Consider the following 26,120-nt stretch of genomic DNA (forward strand, 5'->3'; position numbering starts at 1 on the left):
AAAACAAATTCATGACTGATGAATCTCGATACCCCTCAGCTGCTCAGCAAACAGCTGAGAGCCACACTGGCCAAAGTGGGACATGACTTACTGTCACCTGGTACACTGATTAGAAAGTTAACATTGCGAAATACCAGGAGACCACACATTACCTGGATTACAAACTCACTAAGAGACCTTAAAATGCAGTCGCGGTAAATTGGGAAACACCAGGAAGAGCCAACGTTTCTGTTTATCAAAAAAGTCAGCAAAGGTGACTTGGTTACAACATCCAAGCAGCAAGAGGTACAAGTGGACCACATAAAGGAGAAAACTTTAAGCAGAAACCACAACCAGATGCTGAAGCTTGTCCAGCTGAAAATGGAAAAAACAAGGTTTACCTTTCTAATGCTCTCAGCTGTAGATTAACTAACAGAACAGGAATTTCCTTCTCTACACATTCACCTCAAGCTAGATGTCTTTTAGGAAAACGTGTATTAACAAAATCAGAGTAATGCCTTGGCCTAGATGAAAGATACTGGTTTGCAATATACAGAAAATCAGAAAAGACACCTAACACCACCATCCCACCTTAAAGCCCATGGATAAAGGATAGGAATCTACTACTGCTATTAGTTACTCTTTGTTCACCATGAACTGTGAACTGCTGTGATTCAACCCTGATGACGATCTGCATAGGATTTTGTAGTGGGAATATTAACTTTTCCTCCATAAATCAAGAACTACAGAGCATTATTCCTTACCTTACATGCAAGAGCTATTCAAAACAGAAAAATTCAAAAGCAAACATTAAAACAAACAAGTACATTCCAAAATAAGAATAGCTCAGCTTCTTCTGGATATGTTTCCTGACCTAAACGCACTTCTAGGTACCATTTCTTACACAAAATCATGCCATAGTCAGTGAAGAAAACAGATGATACTCATACTTAAATTCTGAGTGCTTGAACTGAATGTCTGAATTTTCAACCCTGATGTTCTTTTAACATAGCTGGTTTATGAAATTTGCAGCGTGGCAATGCATCCTCTGGGGAAGAAGAAAGGCAAAGCAAATTAAGATACAATTCCCTAAGCTAACTAGGAGCCCGAAATCAATAATAAATCCGTTACTTGACAAAGATGATTAAATGATACTCTGCAAATTACTAGTAGCATTCCTCTTCCAAATCCAATGTGGTGATAGCGGCACAATATGACAATGCTGATGGATGTTAAATCTTTCCATTAAAAAAAACACAGTTATTCACATTGCGGCCTTCAAGTCTTAAGACAGTTCACTTAACTGACAGCAAGAAAAGTACACTTCTGTTGGTCTCCCTTCATGCTAGGCTTTTTAGAAGGAAGATAAGACAAGGATAGGTAGAACAATATTTTAAAATGCACAAAGAAACAAACATGATTTATAGCTGAAAGGTTGTTTTCAGAAGTTACTTGTATAAAAATTTAAAATAGCCTTGCCTATGAAATAAAAGTAGTATGCACTCTCTAATATTAGACTCTGGGTTTGTACCTAAAATTACATCTGGGACAGACTGTTTCATGAGCCCAGTATGTCTAAAATAATGTGTCTCATGACATCAGGCCTCTTCTCTGCATCAGGTTCACCCGAACAGTCAAAATCCATGGCATCACCTATGTCACATACAAACAAAAAAAAGCTGACTATCATTCAGGGCCAAAGACACACCACAGACTAAGACAACAATGCAATTGTACATTTGCTTTGTTTTCTATTAATCTCATAGTAATCTGTAAAATTGTTTTCTTTTCTGATCACTGCTGACCACACCAACGATCAGTGGTCTGCTGTGCAAAGATCTCACAAAACAGAGAAGTATCCACTTGAGAAAATATTTTTAAAGTAACCCTTGATGAATAGAGTCTTGCTCTCAATAGATACAATCTTGGTGAGATAATTATGTCTAAATTACACTTAGAAAGTAGCTTAAGCTCTACTGGACAAGAGTTCTTGGCAGACTGACTTGGGAGCAATGCAAAAACACTTTTAAAGGTAGTTGATGCTACTAAATCAAACATAAAAGTGGAATGCTGCGAGGTAAATGCTTTGAGTCAATGCAATGAGCAGCCTACTCCTTGTTGGGCTTTGAGGATGGAGCACTGCTAAATGCCGCCTAGGCAAGGGCAGTCTCCTTGATGAAGAGATAAAGTTCTACCCAGACTAGTAATACCAGACGCAGAACACAGGATGAGAAGAAAGCTGTGACCACATTTTGAAACTTTTGAAAAAAGTCAGCACCAACACCTTGCTACATACCTTCAAATTTCTAGAGTGAAGTCTGAGAGCATTTGGGGTTTTTTTCCACAGTACAACTTTCAGTTTTCTTACAATTACAAAAAAATAATGAAGTCTTGCTTACAAATGTATTTCATCTTTTTCCACACGTGAATGATTTTAGAGAGAAAAGTCCAAGGAGACCAAGGCATTCTCCAGCACAGAGCTCAGTGAAGCAGCTGCAATGCTATTACTCACTGTCCTGCCCATGGTGAAAACAATGCCACAGCTATGCTTCGGTGGGCAACAAAGGAGTTCATTCTTCAAGGGTTATTCAATTCTTTGTGTCTTGGCTGAGTCTGCAAACTCAGAAAGCAGGAGACAAGTTAATGCTCACCAGGACAGCTGAAACTTAACATCAATAGGTGCCCTGTTTAAGAATTGGACTGAGGGCTCCTCAAATTTGTCTCTCAATCCACAGCATGGTCATTTAAAGAGAGAAGAAAAGAGGAAAGCAGGGTAGGAGCTGATCAGAGAGCATGTCCTCCAAGTGCCAGCAAATTTTGACTTCACTCCACACATCTAAGGATTTTTCTTCCCTGGTTGTCTTGTCATCATAAACAGATTTTTTTCATTAAAAAATATGCCATGTTCAGACATTTTGCTGCTCAGATTCAAAACCTTTACCCAAGTAATGTTCCCACTTCCTAACCTCTTCTCCCCTAACTATTTTTCCTTTTATTGTCCACCCATCACTGGATTTCTCAAGAACTGTGGGTTCTGCGTTTAATGTCTCACTTACAATGACAAATGAAGAAATAATTTATTCCCATTCCCTATTTATAAGCCACCCAGAAGCAAGGTCAAAGCAGCTCCCCAGACATCTGCTCACGCTGAATGCAGTGCACACAGAGTAGCAATGTTGCCTGACAAACCACAGCACTGACCTTCTAAGTTCCCTTGCTCCAGTCGCCCCATCCCCAGAAAGACAAAAAGAGATATCAAAATAGTTTTCTCTTACTAGCACAGCAACACTCACATATACAGATTTCATACGATGCACTGCAAAACACAACTCTCTAGTTTGGAATGGAGATAGTAAAAAGCCAAGACACCAAACACAAGACGGAGAGCAATGTGACATCCCCTTCTTGCTTGGGGAAGCACAGAAAAGCTACCACTTCCTCATGAAGAACCCAAACCTTCCAAACCACTGGAACCTGTGGCTGAGAAATCATCATTGAGGCATACAGGGTGGTGAATGAGAGAACTAGTTAGTCATCCCAGCTAAAAGCCACAACCGATGCCCAAGCTCAGTTCTTTCTTACGATATGAAGTGTCAACAGGAGAATTACTTTTACACGAGAGGCTAAAAATGAGTCCATGAAGCGTCCACTCTGTGCTCACCACAGGTACGAGTGCCATGGTGGAGCACAGCTTTTCTGGTCCCCTTACACCATACAGATAAACCTGCATAATCGCCCCCTCCCTGGCAGCTACGCTTTCTTTCATAGACCAAGACACAACTAACCCTGCAGTTCCTCCTGTCTCTTTTCCTCTTCTCAAGCTTTTGGGAAATCAGGAGAGGTCACATTTAGACGGAGCTACTTGAACAGAGGGCACCTTCCATAATATCTGCGAGCTCTCATCTTACCTGTAATCAGGACAGGATGGGAGAGGGAACAGAGAGGTTCTTCTGAGTCTCACCCCTTCCAGACAGTTCAAGCAGAGGAAACTGCCCCTCTCCTCTGCACACAAACTAGCACATCCCAGGCATTTGTCCACGCTGACCAAAGGTGCTTGGGCTTTTGACACCGGAGCGAATGCCACAGCCACATACCAGATGACACAGCAGTATGACCAGATTACGTTCAGGTTTGAGGGACCTAAGTCTCTTATCTTTCCCAAGTCAGACACCAAGGGCTACTGTTTCTCCCATCTGTTCTCTACTTTCAGCAAGCAAAGGCTGAAGGACAGCAAAAGCCGTATGTTGAGGAAGATGATACAAAAAGGCTAAGCTCATTGCTAATCACCGATTAAGGAGAACTGAGATACAAGTGCCTAGACTTGTTATACCATCATTTCTCTTTGCAGACTACTTAGTAGGTATGTCCTAATTTATCAGCAGTCTGTTTAGACTGTCTTGGGCGCTCCAGTCTTCATCTAATAAGTAGCCATCCAAGCCACATTCTGCCAATTCTCACAATTTGCTTATGTCGCCCACTCTTCTTACATAGGCAGCTGCTAAATCCTCAGTGTCGACTCAACTGAAAATTACCAACTCCTTCTGGATAGCACTGCAGGTCACTAATAATTATTCTTCGACTCTAAGAGCAGTCTTATAAAGGAGGAATTGAAAGTAATTTGATGTTTTGTCATTCAAGTTTATTCTCACACTTCTGCGGTAACCCTTCTTCAATTTACTGAAAGTATACAGTAATTTTTAACTACAGGTTTGCACAACAGAAAAGCAGGATGAATCATTCTGGATATTTAAAGCCTACAATCAGACAGCTTGAGTCTCCTTGTATTTTGCTACAGTTCTCAAGCCAGAGTTTTATTTTCTACTTATCTGCAGGAACATTTTTATAAGGAGCGCTAATTCATTTAAACATGCAAAACACTTGAAGATTTGGGTATTTCTTATATTCTACAAAGCTTCAGAGGTCCTTGTTGTTCCCTCTATACTGATCTTCACTTTCTTTGTAACTGTGTGCCCAGAATTAGAGGGCATTAGAGCTAAACTGGGAAGATAGCACATGTGTATAAATACATCATGTAAAAATAAAACTGGGCAGATGCATAGGAAACACCCTGCAGCACGTATTACCCTTGTTTTCCTCATCACTGCATGGGCAACACATGTCTACTGGTACAGTACTTCAGAAGCCAGGACTGGTCTCAGGGATAAACACAGGCCATGCTGCCGGAGAGAAGATGCTCTGGGCAAGTTAGCCCTTTCCCTTCAACTGCTCTCCAGTAAGTTACCAGCCCAGCCGTATGTTGGAGCAACGCCAAAAGTAACTTTTAATTTGTACTGCCTACAACTCACAAGATGACACAGCTACAAAATATTCAGTTTGTATAAACAGCCTTAGATCAAGCAAAGCTTGCTGCAGAGTTGTTTCAGGTTGGATAAATCCATGATAGCAATCCATGTTTCCTGCTGTTTGTTGTTTTCTTTTTTTTAAGCATAGGTTTGAAGTATATTATAGTAGCAGCAATTTCTACACACACACGGAACTCCACACTTCCGGTAGCACTCAAGTTGTTGCTTTATTATGCTCTACAAAATGAGCTTCTCAAAGAATTCAAGAAACTACTGTACACACAGAAACAACAGCCGTCAGGCAAGAGTCACATACAAGCAGAATTTCAGCCATGTCATCCTGTGGTCCAGTCTACAGCTACATACCTTAAAAAAACAAGTACACAACTCCCATAGCCTGTCAGAACAATACATGTTGATATAGTAACACTGCCATATGTCAACACACTGGCCTTTTAGATAGCAATGATGAACAACCTGCATCAATTCAAGTGCTGTAACACTGAACTGCAGATCTCCAGCTTGTGAGTTCTACATCAAAATCTATCTCAAATATGAAATCCCAAATGTAGGGACTAATGATATGTCCCAAAGGATTCCTGAAGTGCTGTTCCTGACCTTTACAACTGTATTAGTGGACTCCTCTTTACTCCTCCCTTATAGCACAGATGAAATTTCCCTTGTCCTCCTTTTCTATAGCCAGAGCAGAAAAGCTGGTGATAATCCCCTCTGAATGCTGTATTTAACACCTACCTGGTAGGTGACAGGTGCTACAATGCAATATTAGCACAGTGAGGTCCTTTTATAGAGAACAAAGTCACTGCCAGCCAAGTACAACAGCAATAACTCTGCCTAGGCTTATCAAAGCATTTACCACCCATGTGTGCACCTGCACCTTTTACACACACCTAAACATTTATGTTAAGGTCTTGGGGGTAAGGTCTTGGCAGGGGAGGGTGGTGTGAGGGAATCTATCATCCCCCAAAGGCAACAGGTATATACTTGGGCAAAGAGATTGCCATGAGATGGACCATCTCCTGGGCGGCAGCATCACATGAACCTTTTCAAGTCCTGCTGCTTTCACATCACCAAAGGCGTGCCTGACAGAACAGTTAAGAGTCTTTTGAGAGAACCAAGGGCATACAGAAAACCAATCTGAGATGGTAAGCCATGAAGTGGGAAGTGACAGCCAAGATTAGACAAAGCATCAACCAAACAGCAAGTATTGGGATCTGCAAGGCCAAGATCAGCAAGAATCAACCTGGCAACTACAGACAGAAATACTAAAGCATTTTCCCTGAACTTAGAGTCAGAATAATTCTTACCCTGGAGTTACTTATCACCCTGGCACAGACTGACTTGTGGACCCAAGGAGTCTACAGAGGTTCCACAGAAGAAAGAGGGATGCAAAGAGCAACAGAGAGGAATAGGATCAAACCATTTTCTTTCTCTTCCACTTTAACATTTTTGAACATATTAAGAAGTCAAAGTCAGCTAAGCCTGGTTTTTATTCAGTTTAGCAGTCATTACCTGATTCTCTGTTATCGGTCACAACACTATGAGACTATACCTACATTTCTTGCCACGCTCACCGTATCTTTTCAGATCTCATCTCCCAGCAACCGTAACCCATGTGATGTACCCTGTTGGTTGAGCAAGTCTGTCCTCTGAAAGAGTCAAACACAGGATGAAAGACAAGGAGAGACTGTGCTTCCTTATACTAATACTTGGCAGAGGAAGATAGCAAAACCCATCCTCTGAAGTTCACTAACGCCCTGACCCTACTGATTTCTAAACCAATGCCAACAAAATACCTATTCTGTTGAAACACAAACACTCATTTAACAGGGAAGGGGGAGGGGGGGACGACACATGGACAGGACCCGACAAAAAAAAAAAAAAAAAAAAAAAACAAACAAAAAACACCAAACAAAAAACACCAAACAGGGGATCATGATTTTAACCTTTCCAATCCAGACCGCCCTACCCTATCACTCTGGATGGACTTCTTCACTTGGTGTCAGGAGACCCAACAGCCCCCAATGATTTACTCTTTAATGGTCATGTGTTCTTTGATTATAACCTATTAAACAAAAACAACCAGAGCACCTGCAGTGTGAAAAACAATGTTACCAAATCACCTTTAACATCTCACCTCTCCAAAATTAGTTCCTTACATTTGTCTTCTGTGTACCTGAATAGAAAATTACAGCATGAGATGCCTAACCACTTGGTCTTTCAGCTTCTCCAAAGTATCAAACCAGCTTCTCTGCACTCCTTAAAATGTAATGTCAGCATGAAGAAACATTACACAGGAGAAGCCATACTCTATTATGTTGGAAACCTTTGCTTTCAATTATGCCAACTACCACAGTGAAAGCGTGCAATTAGTAACACATCCTATAGATATCGTTAAGCAATGTGTGGCAGTGAAAAGAGAATTCAATTAGAGAGAGTAGCCCGCAGCAATGAAGACTGCAGGAAAAAACTGTACCTCCACCTCAGCAACCTATAAGGTCACTGGATAGGCTTTTCCTGCAAGAAAGATGGTGGGTAAGAACAGGGACTGCTCCTCCAGCAGATGCACTATTCCACAGCGAGAGTTAGTTTTACTGGCTCCACTTTGTAAGCACACTATCCCACAATAAGGATGGTTACTTACCACCAGCAGCTATTCCAGAACACCCCCTGGTCAACGCAGACAAGTCTTAACCCAGCTTCAGCCTCAAAACCGGAACAGAAACCCAGGAACCCTAACTTGCCTGGGGAGCAGAGGTAGCTTACTCCTTAAATAAATAAAAAAAACAGACAAAGAAAAAAAAAAAGTGTTTCCAGCAACCCATGTGAAATCCTCATCTCTGTTTGGGAATCATACAAAAAACATCATGGAAAGCTTGCAGAACATAATTCTCATTCCACACTTGAGACTGTAAACCTCCCAGATTTACCACAGACACCAGCATCACGCCAAGCACTGCTCGAGAGACGCGGCACCTTCCAAGCAGAACGTCAGTGAAGCAAAAGCCGTTTCCACTCACACATAAGCTGCCACTGATCCTGGTCTGCAGACACCCTTGGAAATATTTTTGCAGGATTTTGCAAGGGCAAAAAGCTGTGTGCTGTCTTCTAGTCATAATATTTTACATTATACAAGGACTCCTCAAACTGGCCTTTTTCCCTGTATTATAAGGGTCCTCTCACGAGCTGCTTAAGTGATCAAACAAGCACTAAAGACTGCAAGCAAACAGACCACAGCACGAACAAGCAATGCCCACTTCAGAACGGAGAAGCAAGACATTCACTGATCCCTGATGAATTATGAATTACTTGACACTTACAGAATGCTTCCTTAAATTTTTTTAACATTAAAATACAACGCCTTTTTATTCTCCCCATTATACAGACAGTTGGAGGCTCAAGTAAGACATTTCAGGACAATTGCTATGGCAGTTGACCAAAACCTATGACCAACGTGTCCAACCCATTGTCACTGACATACAGTGCTGCTCTCGTGCTGACCGTGAGATGGACAGAGGGGCTGCTTTTGCCTGGCAGAGGCACCATACTGGCACACTGTAATCCTCAAAACCAAGGAAGCCAAACCCCACAGTAGCAAAAGGCAGCAAGCCAGCAGGGCCTGTGCTGTTGGTGCCCTTGCTTTGCTCTAGGGAACATCAGACACTCAACCAGAAGAGTGGTGGGACCCTGTGGAACCACTCATCTTGCATTTCTTTACCCAAGTTCCACAAGTCTTACTGCTCTTTAACCAGAGACAGATTTGAGCTGTCACTCATAGGGTCCAGGAAAACAGAGAAGTGCTAATTAATAAGGTACTAAGCTATAAGTGTTTAATCCGCCTGTCTTTGGACATCCAAATATCTCATTGCTTTCCCTTTCTTATTTCCATTTTCTTCCTACTGCCACAGTGATGGCTTCCAGTTGCACCCCAACAACAGTTGTCCCAGGGATCTCACCCTCCTTCAGCCCACCCCAAGACGCCCCTGTGAGGGGTGCTTTTTTAATCCACACGTCAACAGATGTTCTCCCCTCACCCCCACGTCAGTTCAGATTGACACACAACACTCAAATCTGGCAGATCTGCCAACAAAACTGAAGGCAAGAGAAAACCACTGAAAGCAGGGGGTAAAGTTTTGGGTTGAGCTGGGTTTGCCTGCATTTTTTTGTCTTTTTTTGTTGTTGTTGTTGTTTTAAACAGACACTTAATACAACTGGATCAATCCACCATGCCAAGGAGGTTCTCCTGCTCCACATAGTGGTTGCAAACACATTTAGGAGAGGACTTACGTATGCTCACTCAAACCAACCCAATTCTCTGCAGACCAACTATGCCCCACATCTTAAGTCAAATCTTTTCCAAATATGGCAAAATAAATACAATATGGATGTATCCACACCAGCAAATTGTATTAGGTTAATTAGCAAGAAAGAAACTAGCATACCTAGTACCAAGCAGAGACTTAAGAGACCTTATTTTCATTCTCAGTTCAGCTAAAAACTCAATGTCAAGTTATTTAATCCACCAGATTCCCTGTTTCCATGTATAAGAAGTGGGGCTTTTACTGTCCTACTTCCACAGGAATTAACTGAAAATAAAAAAATCTATCAATAAATGCAAGTCTTTTGTAACAGCCTGTACTGCTGCTGTATCTGAGTACCTGGGTGGACACCTGGACAGACAAGGATTTGTGCAACATCTTTGCGTGAAAGCAATGATTGCACATCTTTTAAGGCAATCAGAAGGGCCTGTTTTCAGGGCTGTGAAATTGCACCCAGGAACAAGACAAGTCTCCTGGCTACATTAAACAACCAGTCAGAAAGACAAGGAAAATAATTCCTTAACAAACAGCAATATTAACTCAAATTTTAGGAGACCTCTCCAGCCCACCAGGATGCTGAGGGGCAAAGAAACAGCTGCAAAGTCTCCTCAGTTTTCAGGAAACGTTGACACAGACTTGCAGTAGAGTTTCACTACAGCAACTACAAAATACAGACTTTTCTCCCTGGCAACATTTGATGTCACCCAGTGCAAGATGGAGTCGTGTTCGCTCACATAACAACTGAGAAGCACCAAGGGGGCATCACACCTCTCAGGCTCAGGATGCACCTCAACTGCTGAACACTAGTAAAAACTGGCAAGCCTCCTCTCCAGTCTGTTGTGGCCACTGACTCCCTGAGACCATCTGACCACTTGTTGGACCAACCAGTCCATCAGACAGGACAAAGGACCAAGAGCAAGAAACCCCACCTTCTGTTTCCCCAGCTTCAGCAATAAGGACCTTCCTGCGCACACAATAGTTCTTTATTAAAGCCACGAGTGGGCAGTTTTCTGTAATGACTGCCATTTCAAAGAGGATATGCTAACCAGAAACAAGACGCTCTTGTTCCAGACAAAATTTCTGCACATTTAATTAATAAGAAACATCTACTGTGCTTACACCCTACCTTAATCTGCATTCACTTCAAGCATAAACAAGACCAAGCTTTCCAAATTAGCACAGGCAAACATGGCAAGCATCTCTGGACATCAGTTTCTTGAAAATACTTGCCCAGCTCGCCACAGGGATGTTATATGAGTCTAAACTAGTCTGTAATATGCACCTAGATCTTTTGATAAAAACTACTTCAGAAGTTATATTAAAAATATTAACCAGTAACTTTAATAACCACCCAGACCAACTCAAACCTTCCTAAAGGATCTTCCTTTCCATTGTGAATTTTAACTACATAGATTTCTTGCTTATTCTTTTATTTGCTAATTTTCAAAGCTAAAGAAATTAGAGACTACTATAATGTCCTTAGTTTTCACATATACAGCACCACACACAGCACATACTGTAGCACGCTTAAATCCATTAGCAACATCAAAATCTGATACCACCAGTAATAAATGACCAAGACCATAAGTCCTGAAACAGCAAGGTATACCAACAACTTAAATTACAGCAATGACAACTACAGGGTTTTTCTGGTATACAATTCAAATTACTTTGATCTATATGCACACTTATCTGTTTTATAGAAAATAAAGAAAAAAAGAATTCAAAGAAAATACTAATGTCACGTTTGTACAAGACCTCTCTCTATTTTCTTGCCAATGTAATTTCTGTTGCTATCAGTTGTCAAGTGGATTAACAGTTAGAATATATTCACTTCTCTTACCATAGCTGTCTGCAGGCCATGCCTGTTGTAAATAATCAGCAGCCAGAACCCTTGTATTTTATCTTTAATCATGCATATCACCCTTTTTATAAAATATTATTTGCTTAAACACTGAAGTATTTCAAGTTTGTTCTCTTTTGTGAGAAAACAAATTGAGTGAAATCTTGCTGGAGGAAGGGGACCTTTAATAAACATCTGATTTGCTGCTGGATGGTGTTTCAGATTATATTTAAAATACATCATGTTCTGCTGACACCTCCCTGCACAGTTGCTGGTATAAAGCCCAGCGAGAGAGTGACTATGGCAACAGCAATAGGATATTTATATATCTATGTATATGTGTGCCTGTGCATGCTTACATATATAAACTCATATACAAGCACACACACACACAACCGTGAGCTGGTTAAGATGATCTTCAAGGTTTTCTTTGCTCTCATTTTCACAGGAACTGGTAACCATTTCTAAACAAAAGGGCTGAGGTGGCAACAGCAAGTTTTAGATGATGAAAATCTTCCAAGACAGAAGCCTAGAAACCTATCAACATTTACAGAGTGTACACAAACACATGCTCACTTCAGAATGCTTTAGCTATAACCAAAAAGAAACCCAAACGTCTGCAGGCACAGATTCAGTGACACCATCAACATAAGAAGCACTTCATTTTCAGGTTTGTTATTTTGGTTTGTTTGGGTTTTTTAATGGGGCTTTTTACCCACAGTACTAGAGCCTTACTGGACAGTGCACATTTATTTTAAGAGATCCAGCCCCTCCTCTCCTTCACCAATAGTCCCATCCCTCCTCCTCCTCAAATATGAAAAGTGCAAAAGTTCCTTTAGTCTGCAAATTAAACAGCTACACACTGAGCTCAAATTGTTATTTCTGGTATTAATTTCTGTCTCCTGACGGATCCCAATAGGTGATGCAGGAAATTCGAGGTAACAAAGGCTTCTGTTTGCAGCAATAAAGGCTTCTCAGCCTGGGGGGGGTGGGGGGAAGGGATCAGAATAAAAGGCTAATATACGAAGCCATACACTACAGAGTATCTGTGTTGAGTCCAGCAAGCAAAAAGTCTACCAGATTCAAAGCAGTATTAAGAAGTGTTAATCCTTTTACCTCTGAGCTATTCATGAGCAATATGCAAAGCTGTTCTTATGGCGTCGCGTTTGCAATGCTCCAGTTATGCTTGCATCAGCATTTCCATTGTGAACCGTGCTTTCAGAGATTTTTTACTTTGCCAAGTTTTAGTCTGGAACAATTTTACTACAAGCCTGTGAGATTTTAGTCCAGGATTAGGATTTAAGTCTGGTAAAGAAACATTTGGACAAAATCTGCTTGGCTGTTTTATTTATTAGAGTGCAAAGTTAATCCTTCTGAGTTACTGGACTGGAAAATACTCAAAAAAATATAATTTTTTTCCCAGCTTAGCAAAAGAAAACAGAAGATTTACTCTCCCCAAGAATTCCCTGTCCCCAAATCTCTGTAATCACAGAACAGATGAAGGTTATAGACCACAAAACTAAGGTACAATTGAAACATGCCTTCCTTCGTCAGGTATTTTCTTTCTTTTACAGATGCAACATGGAGGCCAGGAAGGGGAGGAGGAAAGAAGCATTTCACTGTGGGTGCAGGTGAAAGGTGGACACTTAAGACTTGTTAATGCACAGCTTGCGGTTTAAGACAAACCCACAACATTTCAAACTCCAGAAATTGTGCCATGTTCCTAGGCAATGTAAGTCTCAAATATCACTACATAACTTATCAGGTATAAGATGTTCAATCACAGTGTTAGCAGGCACATGTTCTAACAGACTATGCTACAAAAATTAATACAAAAATCAACACAGCAAGTATTTTAAGAGAGATGAGCCCTCTAGACCAGACAGAATGTTTGCTGGGTGCACACCATTTTCCTAAAGCCACTTATGTTACCCCTTGGTTCTCAAACGGTGGGATTTGCTGACCTGGTTGCAGGAGCTCAGAGTCACTCAGCTTTCAAGTCTCATGTTCAGTAATGTGTGCTGGCTGCATGTTAGTGCATGCATTTGCTGCATACCTACATACAAACATGCATACACCCAGTAACACACAACCACCATGAGTTTTGCAGGCACTCAGCAGCATGCACAGCTGCAGCTACTGGCCATGTTGCCAGTGGTGCTGCTGGTTCTTCATCAACACTCCTGCAGCTGCTCCACAACCACTACTGCACAACACAGCAAGCTGATGCTTCTGTTTCTGCACAGCTTGACAATATGGACTGATGACTGCAAGACAGCAATCCTCGATGCTGCTTAACAACAGCTGTAGCCCACAAAAAAGCTCTGGTTAATTAAAACCAAGGCAAAATTTCCAAGTAACGTCCTTTTGTGAGCTTTCCAGACAGCATCCACTACACAACCCCTCAGTAAACATAGGAGAATCAACACTTGGAGCTTCTCTCTGAAATACCTACATAGCATGGTCCTGCACACATCAAATGCATCTACATTCAAGTGAAGAGCTGTATGTTTGCAGGTAAAGTTTTCTTCCTTACCAAAATCTCCCTTATCAACCTAGGTTTCGTAACAAAGTTGTCTGCCATGCCTAAATCACCCCTCCCTACCTGGGCTTTGTATCAGTATATAAGCTGCCTATTGTGAACTGGCTAAATCCTTTCAAGAGGCAAATCCTTACCATATGACTGCTGAAATGCAAAGATTATCTAAGAAGCAAGTGATGGAGAACACATTTTCAGTGATGATAAACCAAAGGACATAGTCCTAATTTCAGGTATCACACCAGACCCATTCCTCACTTTGACCAGACTTTCCATAACAAACAGCTACAAAAAAAATTTGCCAACCAGTATTTTATACCATTTACTTCAACAGTATATATATGATTGGGTTTTTAAAAAGGTGATAAACAGAATGGATTTCTCTCCCGTGATTTAAATAAAGTTTTAATTTATGTCTGCTTTTGTGCTTTCCAGCTACTTTCCAGAAAAAATGCTGTTTCTTATTGATTGCTTGATACCAGTCAGCATCAATTTGCTTGTAAACCTACACTTCACAATTTAAAAAAGTACTTATATGGTTAAACTACCTGCGTAAATTGTAATACCTGTTCATGTGTATGTTCTGCATGTACATATATATGCACACGCTCTTTCTATTTTTAGGGAAATTATGCTTGGTATTAGATGTAGAACTTCTTTGTTCACCAACTACTTTTTTTTTTTTTTACTTGTTCCAGTTGAATTTTGATAGAAATTGAGCTCAAAAGTATGCAACAGCTTCTCTTATAAGATTTAAGTCTTTCAAAGTGTTCAAATGAAATGGAAAAGGTTTATCTGACCATATTTTTCTGTTTTAAATCCATCGGATTTAAACTAAAGATCTACCTACCACACACTGAAACAGTCTCATCGTATTTCAAGATTTTTTCATTCATATACAGTACGAAATGAATGTTACAGTTAGTCTGAGGTCCATTTCTAATTTTCACTTTCTCTGGAAAGAGCGAAGTTCACCTTCCAAGCTTCCCTAGAGCACAGCAGGTCGGTGCCACTGCAACTTGTGCATCCTCTGCAGGAGAGGCAACATAGCCTCCTCCTGTTTGTCACTTCCACATCTTCACGACTGGGTGGTTGTGAAAGAGAATGAAAACCAACCACCAAGAGAGCGTAACTACGAACAGCACAACGCTCACGGTCATTTTTAGCATGTGAGGTCAGCCAGAAAGCCCCTGGGGGCTGTACATCAGGCTAAAGAAAACAAAAGTTTTTAACTTTCAGGTACAACGAGCTGCACTTCACACACACACACAAAACACCACCACCACCACAAAAAAAAAAAAAACCACACACCAACAAAACACAACACACAAACACACAGCAAGAAATTTGAACCTCGATGTTCATTTTTATGCATAAGTGGAGATCACCTTCTAAAGTTCTAAAGTTCTCCTAGTCTTGAAAGAGGTAAGCACCAACACAGGGAGAAAAATTCCTCTGGAAAACATAGCTCCGAAGAAGCATGACTGTAGCTACCAAGCCCATGATGTGGTTTGAAGAATGGCTGAAGGACTAAAATAGTTAGCTATGCTACATGCCACAAATACGTTCAGTACTTTGCCACAGGGATTAGAATTTTGTCTGCCTGTATTAAGTATCTTATTTAATATAAAGATGGGAGTACACCTTGCAATTACATTTTCTGAGAGAGTCTAGAAAACTGAAAGCTACCATCAGAGACTATGAGATTATATATTACAGCAGGAAAGAAAGAAAAAAAACCCATCCTTTTCAACCCAGAAAAACACAAGCAGGAAAAAAATAATCCAACACATGTATCCAATAAGAGGTAGTAACCCGGACAGCAGCAGAACCAAGAAAGATGACGCAAATGAGAACTGCAATGAAATACATTATAAATAAGAGAGACTATGGCACTTAATTATCAAACAAAATCTGAGTTACAAAAGACAAAGGCTAAAGCCATTTTGCCCAACTACAGACGAACAAAAATTTTACACTCAGAACAAGTTTGGAATGTTTAAGGAAAGAATTTACGACAGAAACTGGGTAGGCATGAATGGTAGGGAGAGGAAATGAGGGAGAATACTGATACTCATCACAGGCCTTCAGGAGTGGGCGATGGAGATGACAAAACATTGCTGGACCGAACAACAGCGCACCCAGAGAACAGATGCTCCAGGCTCCTAAGGGCTACAGTCAGATTGGCTTCTTGTTGATTAACACACCACACCAAAAAAAAAAAAAAAAAAAAAAAAGCAGCAACAACCCACAAAGCCCACTTAATAGACCTATGAGAGATCTCTCAAGAAGGGAACCTGTCCTGAATCAGCTTCCTACCAAGAAGAACAAGTTACCACCGATGCAAGATTTGGTGCCAAATACTTTTATGGATTTGGCACACAGGTGAACTGGGAACTACCATTCCAGTTGTCCATCAGAGTCCTGGAGTTTCACTTCAGGAACAAAAGCCATGTGGCATGAAAAGCAGAACAAGGTCAAGTGGAAAAAAGGATTAAGTGTGTGGAGGTGGAAGAAAGGATTAAGAGTGTGGAACAACCTCACGAGATCTACAAAATAACCCAGAAGTTTACTAAGTCCAGGCTTTCGCAAAGGCAAGGATGCAAGAATGGAGATGTGATCAATGTGGGTGCCAGGGAGACTACACCAAGATTTGCGTCTCAACAAGCCTCTGTACTGGAGAAGAGGAGGAGGAGGACACCCCAACAAGAATTACACAGCCAGTTACAGCCTGCAGGGAAAGATAAGCACAGCATAAAAGCCAAACGAGCTAATGTTTTGTGGCCATTACAAGGATAGGCTGGACCATTAATAAATGATGAAGGAGGAGGAATTAAAAGCTCAAGTAGCTTGCTACACTGACCACCTTTTAAAATTTAAAAGGGAAAATAAAGGAAAGACTGGACAATTAGAATGTAATTATGAACTTATAAAACATTACATATATATACACACACACCCCCACACAGATACTTAGCTGCGACAAGTATGAGCTGCACCACAAAGTAAAAATTTCAGACACCTACAGTGAGAAACATACGAACTCAAACACAGAGAAATCAAAATTATGACGGACAGCTATCCTCAGCAAACACTCCTGGCGCTACCCACTACTGCAGTTCCACGCTTTTATCTGTATTACCTCAGTAAAGTACCAATTGATAGCCATTACAAATGGGCATTAATAATTACAAGTAAAAGCCTTAGGAAATGTAGACATACGTATCACAACCACTCCATAATATCATTTATTCCAAGGACTTAAGCCAGTGAAGACAAATTAGCAAACAAGCTTAGTAGATAGAGCCACTAATTCCTTTACGACATGGAGTATCTATAGATGAAAGACATATTTAGACCTCAGCTTCACCAAAATAAAACACACAAAAATTGTTATCGTATAAGCAAGCAAATTTTACTGCTCCTGAAAGAACAGTTTTATTAAGATAGGAGAAACCAGCGCCTAACACTCCTGGAAGATGATTATCTTCTTTCAACCAAAATGAGAAATGAGATTTATAAAGTATGCGCACAATCTGACACAGCCCATCACTTTTTTAGAGAATTGTGATTTGTTGATAGCAACCACACAGTAGATAAAACACACTTGGCTGTCAGTAAACCATTTGACTGTATCAAATGATACACTTTCAAAATTATTTAAGAAACCAGTTTTGACACAGACAGAACACTGTACAAAAAACATAAACAAAAGAAAATTAAAACCATATACCAAATCTTTGAAACTATCTCTCAAGGATAAAAGAAATCTTCTTACATATTCTCTTACTTAAAAATCTTAGTTAATGATGCAGAACAGGAGTAAAACGTGTGTTCTTGAAATCTGTGGATGATACTAAATTTAGGAGTTGCAAGCCCCAGCGAGGACAGAGAAAGTTGAGAAGCAGGCAATTAAAAATAAGGTTCTCCTTGGGAAAGTGCAGTGAAGACATCCAACAGGAAAATAATCTGAAAGAAATATTCAGTGGGAGTGACAAACTGAAGAGCCAAGAAATTCTTACAAGGTTTGCAGTGTGATCTGGTAGCAAGAAAGATTAATGAAACCTTGGCTGCACATGCAAAAAAAAAAATGCCACATCAAGCGAGAGCGAAGCAACAGCTAAATATGCCCACTCTGGGTAGCAAGCAACATAGAAAAAAAAAAATACAGAAGTCTGCAGTATTAAAACAGATGCAAATACCACTGGGATGAGACAGGGCTTATCCAGACTAGTATGCGGTAGTAGGTGGACATATTTAAAAAGAAAGGAAAATAGGGATAAGCGTCTGAAAGATTCCTTGTGACAGCCTTTCTAAAGCTCCAATATTACAAACCAGAGTCACGAGAGAGACTTAAATGACCATTTGAGAAGAGAGCACTCCCACCAACGAGACGGGCAGCAGAAAGCTGCAGATGTGCTGAAGGGTCTCCCTCCGGAAACACCGTGGGCTTGTTCTGCGAACACCATGCACAGTCCCAGTGAGGCAGGCACATACAAATAGTGCAAAGCAACACTACATCAGGGCCAAACAATGAGCCTGGGTAGCTCTCAAGTTGGCTGAAGGTCATGAATTTCTCAGCAAATGATTAGGTAAATATTTCTTTTCTTCCAAGCACAATCTTCAGACCAGAAATGTATGGAGGAAGAGGAAGGTAAACCTCCTCCTGTTTGCAGAACACATGAGCAAAAGAAAAGAAATACCATATATGCAGTGTTAAAATTTGTGGGGTTTTCCAATTTTTTATAATTACCTGTTGTATCTTAACACAGCATTAATTTGTTGCTTTCTTTAACAAAAGCAAAGCAAAGAGACATAAGCAGAGTGGTACCGCACCTCCCAGCAGATGGCTGGCTTTGAAGTTCACTATCACTGCAACAGAGGCTGAAACACCAAGCAGGCACAAAACCTTCTTCTCCTACAGTGTCAAGGATCTGTCCTCTCCATGCAAAATCCGCATTTTTCCCTGCATAGCTCAAACACCTATACATATCAATAAACATGAACGCCAAAGAAGCGCTCAAAACAGACTACTACCCTGGCATTTAGTATCAGGCATGTCGCAGGACTTTGTCTACCTGGATGCAAACATTGCAGGGTAAGAGCTCTGGTTTTCTTTTGCTGCTGTAGCTACACCAAGCCCAGTCAAGTCTTTCAAAGGAAAAACGTAGAGCGGAACTGAAAGCTAGACTATCCAAGCTGCTGCACCCGCTTTGTTTTCCCACTCCTTTCCACATTCAGCCAGCCTGCCTCTCCACAGTACAGACCATTTCAAGAGCATGCATTATTCAGAGAACAACACTGCAAGCATATTTAGACACTGAGATTTTAGAACTCACTAATACCAGAACTTTTAAAATAACTGCTCAGTGATGTTCATTGAATGCTCCTACTGCCACACAACAGAGGTGGTGCCATTGGTTTGCCACAAACAGCGCCGCAACCCAGCAATCTCATGGATGGCAGTTTTCTCAAATACAAGATGGTTTTCAGGTTACTTCTGCACAAGGAAAAGAAGAATGAACATAAGGGTGGCAATTTTGCCAGATATATTCGTTGCTGCTAAGCATTAGCTTAGACACTCGTTCTAAATATGTAATTTTGAACTGCAGATTAGACCAAATTTAAAGAAATATGTATTTTCCCTTACCAACATACCCATTTTAAAGACCAATTTGCTGTCCTGCAATCAAAAAATCAGGATTATTTTTTTATATATACTTAGCAATGTATCAACCACACAATTTTGAACTCCCCTGTTTTCTCCTGTCCTTTCTGTTCAATCATCACTTGCTCCAACAGTTTTTGTCAGGCTGACTGCAACATAAGTTCTGCCTGGCACGTTGAGTTTTCACCATCATATCTCCCAAGGTTAAACCTCAAGGCTTAAAAACAGTTTTTTCCTCTGAGATGACCTTCAGCAATCGCCCCAGTTCTGAGAAATGAATGTAGTGTTCCCAAAACAAAGCAGATTTTAGTAGTAAGTTGTAGCTAAAAAGAACCTATGTGACCTGCTTTAGAGACAAAGACTGCTAAAAATACTGCTGGCTGGGCAAGCCTTTTGGGCAGACTTTTGGGATCATGGTAATTGGACAATTCCTCCCATGTCAACAACATGCAAGATTTCTACTTGCCATTTGAAATATTTTAATTCAGTGGTATACAACTATCAAGTAAGGGTAGACAGACCTTTTAAAACAGTAATTTGCACAGGATATAGGATTGCCTTTAAGGGACCTGACCCAATATCCACAGAAGTCGAGAATCTCTGCACCAACTCAGCAAAAATCACACCAGATATCAGTATTAATCTAAATATTAAAATTCATTACAGTTATACCTGCAGATAAAAAAACCTATCAAGTGGTTGACATGATCTGCCAGCTTCCCAGAGGAAGGCTATGTCCTATTATTAATTTTTACTTGCATAGTAGTCTATAAAGCGCACTTCGCTGATCTTGCAGAGGTGCACAAGATGTCCACCTTCAGAGGATGCTACAAGCAAGGCAGGATCAGCCTTGAAGCCCACCCAGCTACCACCAAACTGCTACAGAGACACTGCAGGGCTTGAGGGAAGATGCAAGAACCTCCAACAGAGAAAACGCTGCCTAGTTCAGCTTAAGCTTCATGCTATTCTTTTAACAGTTAGGGATTGCTCAAAGAGAAGTGAAGCACAACATTCTGTTTCTTCTTTAAATGTTTTCACAAATCCCAATACCTGTACAAATATCTCCAATACCTATATAAATATCTCTCTTCTGAGCTTTAAAAACTGACCTCCCATACAAACATTGCTACAGTCCTCCTGCACGCACCATAAAAAGGATTTTCATTTCACTCATCTTGAGCTGACCAACTTCGAAGTGTTTTAGATTTCCTTTGTCTCACAACGCAAGAACAGTCTCCTGACCTAGATTCCCTAAATAATTTATTACATTCTAGACTTCTTATGCCCCTTCCGATTTGCCTTTTTTTGATGCAAAACAGTTCAGCTTCTCTTCATGTGAAATCTTCCTAGCCACAGATGACCACTGTTCACCTTTCCTGGCATCTCTTTTAATTCCGTATGTAAAGCTACTAAATAAAACTCAAATAGCACTTTATTATTTACTTACACAGTATTAGTGGATTTTGAGATCTGAAGAACTTCTCTTTCAACAAGAAGTTTTTCAGTCAATTTGGAGGTATATCAAATTATATTTTTATTACTTTAAAAATTAGTAACATTGATTAGATTACCCCGAGTGAGTCTTCTGTATTGATAAGATCAGAAACTAATCCAGGGAACAGTTTCAGAGAGATAAGCTGCTCCATGTGGCTTAAAACATTGCTTATATTGTTGCTTGCAACAAGTATTTGCAAGCATTTCAAGTACTATAAATATTATGCATCCTGCTGTGAATGAGTCAAATGCTGTTTTCCAGGCTAAAATAAATATACAATTGGGCAATGTTTCACTTTCCGCAGCAGTCTTTGTAGCAAATCATTAGCAGCTACAAATAGTCTTTAGCATGAGTAATACAGGTGGATAGGGGCAGCCATGAAACCCCGCGTGCAAGCACTGCAGCTGCAACTCCACGGAGCAGGGAAAGGAGCATACCTGATGGAGAACCAGTGAGCGAGAGCATTACTACCAACCCAAATTCCAGATGCGCAGCCCCACAACTACGAGCTGAGCAGCCACAAAGCACTGCAGAGGAGAGAGGAGACTTCCTTAGATTCACCAGCGCTGACTCTGCACGCACACAGGCACGGGGTGAGGGGCTGGGACTGGAGTACACCTTCCAACCCTGGTCACCAAGTCCAGGAGGACAAATGAACATGCATGGTCTGGACATCTTCAAGGATTCCACTCACAGGCAAGTAACTTCTGTTCCCATCTTTAACCAGAAGTCAACTCATTTGATCGGCAGCTGCCTGCAAGCAGCGCAATGCGCACACACAACTCCAAGGGCCCCAGCAGCGGTGTGTTTCAGGGGAATAACGATTCAGCACAGCCTCACCAAGCACAGCCTCATGCCAAGGTACTCTGCCAGCAGCTCCGTGACCAGGAGGGGGCAAGCAGAGCTCCCACCAGCTGCTGTTCAGCATCACGAGAAACACCACTGCACAAACCACAGGTGGAGAACGCCCTCCCAACCGCATCACTTGGGTTGCTGCTTCCCAGCGCAGCCTCCAAGCACATGCTGTCGTCCACTGCAACAGCTGCTGGGTATCACTGCCCTGGAGCTCTACACCACTGGGACAACCAACCTGGAGGTTCACCCACAGGGTCTGGCTGTCCAGCCAGGCAAAGCCCTCCTGATGTCTTGGATACACCAGGCAGCTTCTGCTCTGAAGCACAAGGTGAGAAGGAAAACAGGTATGAATCAGCCTGTTCCAACAAAACTCAGCCCTGGCCACAAGGAGCTATTTGGGACAATTCCGAACCTGGAGAAAAGACTGACTCTCCCCCAGGTGCAGACCTCTCCAGGCTCCTGGCTAAGGAGTTTGCTGCTTGAGGCCACAATCTTCATGCAGTAACCCTGAGCACAATGCTTCACAGAGACACAGTGTGACCCAAGTCATACTCCACTAGTGTGAACGGGGTAACGCCTTTAACCATGTCCAGTGGGGACAGAGGACAACGAGGCGAGCACAGACCCACACAGAGTCCCGACAGGCTAATAACCACCACAGGGCAAACAGTCAGCAAGCTCAAGAAAACACGAGTTTCTCCTGTGCGCTCCGGGGGGGGGGGGGGGGGGGGGGAAGACCAAAGACCGTTAAACACATTTGGAAAACGTCCAAAACACCACAATGATCCTCAAAGAACAAAGATCTCATCAGAAATCAGTTCAAATCTGCCCTCGATAAAATGCAGGTAAAGGTTTGGATTTAATTGTTATTTCTGGCAGCGCACCAAGGAGTAGAATAAAGGCGGCTATCAGGCGATGTGGAAAGAATGACTGTATTGCAAATCACCCATCATGAGCCAGTTCCCTAGATGAAGAAATGAGCCAGTGTAAATTCCAAGTAAAAACCAAGCTGAGGACTGATGACCAATGCCTAAGCATGCCATGAATCCAGGCCACATCCCCTGCAAAAAGCAACTCCTGACAGCGGGCCTGTGGGAGCAATTTCTCCTCACAATAAAGTTATCAAAGTCACAGTATAACCCACTCCCTTCACTGAATAGTTTAAATTTTGGACAGCTTTTGTGACTGTGACCAAAATAATTAAAAAAAAAAAAAAGTACCTTCAGATGCTTTCATTTTCCACCACTCTAAATATATTTCCATATATGTAGCCTGTTTTACCTGCCTTAATATCCACACTCCTAACACATACGCTCCAAGAGCTAAACAAAATGTGCTACTTTTCTACAACCATCTTCCATCACCAGTCCTGCCTATATTCACACTGACATTTTCAAAATCCATCATAAAAGTTGCGTACGTTTCTTCCATAATAGAAGATTCTCCTCCATAAACTACACACTTATGGAATTAATCTTTAAAGAAGAAATAAGATTAAGATTTCAAACAACATTTTAGGAAAGATTTTAAAAGCTAGGCCACCAGAAAAAGAAGTTGAGGAAAATAAGTGAATTATTTAATAGCATTTACTGCATATCTGTACTGAATAGAGAAGCTATTAATGATCTTCAGCTAGTTAGACACACTGAATTAGCACCGTTTTAAAACTGAATTGTAAAGCTTTCAGAAAAAAAATAATGTAAGTTTGTGAGACTCTAAAACACTACAGAAGTGTGGAAAAGTAGGCCACCGATATGCCTATTTACACAGCCTTGCAAAAGCAGGGAAATTTTCTAGTCCTGTACAAAGTGCTGCTGACCTGCCTGTACTAAAAGGATAATGGAAAAAAGTCTACATGACATTTTGCTGGCCTGTCCATGAGAGAAAAATTATTTTGACATGTAGCACTAGATAGAAGCAGTAGAGCAAATCTCTTTTGATACGGGTAAGGTACAAAGCTCTACCTAGAAAGATGAAGACATCTGCAGAATAGTTGTAAGTCATTAATATTGTATTATATTTTTTAAAAGTAAACACATTTTTTCCATCAATCTCTAGTGTTAGTTCTCTTAGAAGAAACCAAACAAAAATCTTTATCCTCCACCGCTGCTTGCTCATAGGTGCCTATGACATTCACAAGGTAACTCCCTTCAACTAAAAGCAGATCTCTCTTCATTTTCTGTATGGTGGCCTTTTTTGGTTCTTATCCAATAAAAATAAAAAGCCCTGAAGATCACAGCCTTCCAGGGGGGTCTGATGTCAAAAGGAGGCATAAAGCGTGATCCATCCATTTTTAAAACAAACGGGCACATTTGCAAATATTGCTTTTTTGCACACATTAAATGTGTTAAGACCTTGATCAGCATTTTGTACACAAAAGCACTCATTCTAACAGAAAACAATCCACTTTCACAGAAGCAGTAGAACTTAGCTTTTTGCTGTTCCCTGGGCAAGCAACATCTCCATATCATCCACAGACACTAAGGAAGAAACTCTGCTCCAGCTCTAATTCCCACCACCTTCCCTTTTTCTCAAGATGCTTTTGGAAAACACTTCCTAATCCTCCCCTGAATGCAAAAGCAAGTTAACGTCTGCCCACCTGCACACTTAGGTGCCCTCTTCACTCCAGAGCACCCCAAGGTTACAGGGGGCAGGTAATGACACTGCTTACGCGTCTCGGACAGCAAAGAGAGTCACAGCCTCTACCACATTGTGGGAAGCAGCTACACACTGATAGCAGCAGCTGTCTGGTTTTGCAAGAGAGGTTGCCACCACTGCAAAAGGGACTGCTCATGCCTGTTTGGGCACTGCTGCCATTTACCCAATGCTGGCTTGGAGCCCTGCTTGAGCACCATTTGTGGTCTATTTAAGCTTGCTAAAAACTGTGGACTGCAGCAGAACTTGATAGTTTTCTTTTGTATTACTGAGCTGTAGCCTTCCACAAGTTGCTTTAACGATCACTGAAGTCAGCGTAAGCAAGGGAAGACTGCAGCTGGGAGATGGGTGGGCTGTGCCCCGAGACATCGGAGTTATCTCACGGCTTACTAGTGGTGAAAAGGAGGATGCCTCGCCGCCTCCTCTCAGGCTGTGCAGTGCCATCGCCTTGGGCATTTGCTGCACCTATGAACTGTTTTAATCCACTAACCAGCAGGAAAGCTATTCAGCTATTCAGCTCTTCCCCTCCCCCCGAAGTTATTTTTCTGCTACTTCAGTGAAATGGCCAGACACCAAAATAGCATAAGGTAAGCCACAGCAACTGGGAACGGGAAAGCAGCAACTCCCCCTTCTTGCTTTCAGCTTTTGCCAGCTGCAGCTTATCTATTCATTGCTCTTGCTCAAGAAAGTTCGTTCCACAGCAAAGGCTTTACTGCAGAGGGCTTGCCCTATGTTAAGCAAACTGGGGACACAAAGTTCACTGAGTTCATGGCAAAGCACAGGACACAAACATAAAAACGGATGTGCTGGGTCACGCCGCAGGTCCTGCTAGCCTAATAGCCTGCCTCCAACACAGCCTGTAAGCAGGGCTAGAAAAGAACAAGAACAGGATAAGCACAACTGCATTTCCCCCAAGATCCTTTGTAGCCTTCAATACTTCCACTGGTAAAGATTTCCTCAGACTGGCACTGAGTAGTCCCCAGATCTTTTCCAGGAGTTCCACAGGCTTACCACCCCTGTATGAAGAACCACTTCTTTCTTCCAGGGTCTGAACCTGGCTCCTACAAAGTTTAGTTGACTTCTCCTTGCTCTTAACACTGAGATGAAATAGCCAAACCCTTCTACTCATGATTTCACAGACCTCTGTTGCACCCTTCTTAACCATTCCTTTCCCATTCATTTGTCACGTGGGAGCCATTCCACATCTCTAATGACTCATGTTGTGTTTCTCCATACTTCTTCCATCTGCTCGTAAGATGAAATGAAGCGCAGATCAAACGGTATCTAATGTATGGACAAACCATGGATTTAGACATGGCATAACAATGCTTTCCATCTTATTCTTTACTCTTTTCATAGCATTTCCTGAGATTTTATATGCTTTCTTGATCACTGCTAAGCACAGAGCTGATAGTTTGACAGAACTACTGCTGGTCTCAAGATCCC

At 41.4% G+C, this 26,120-nt stretch overlaps 1 protein-coding gene across 11 annotated transcripts in view; it reads right to left on the reverse strand.

Moving 5' to 3' along the window:
- The window catches only part of PTPRF (protein tyrosine phosphatase receptor type F), a 395,877-nt gene that overhangs the window by 355,565 nt on the left and 14,192 nt on the right, over window positions 1-26,120 (reverse strand). Inside the window, exon 1 of one of the 11 annotated variants that reach the window (XM_080406871.1) lies at window positions 7,945-10,335. The exons of the other annotated variants lie outside the window; for them this stretch is intronic. The gene's annotated coding sequence lies outside the window, so the exon portion shown is untranslated. Of the gene's footprint in view, window positions 1-7,944; window positions 10,336-26,120 lie in introns of those variants that run through there. 11 annotated transcript variants of the gene reach the window in all.

Source organism: Falco punctatus (assembly GCF_963210335.1).
Source record: "Falco punctatus genome assembly, chromosome: 11".
NCBI lineage: Eukaryota > Metazoa > Chordata > Aves > Falconiformes > Falconidae > Falco > Falco punctatus.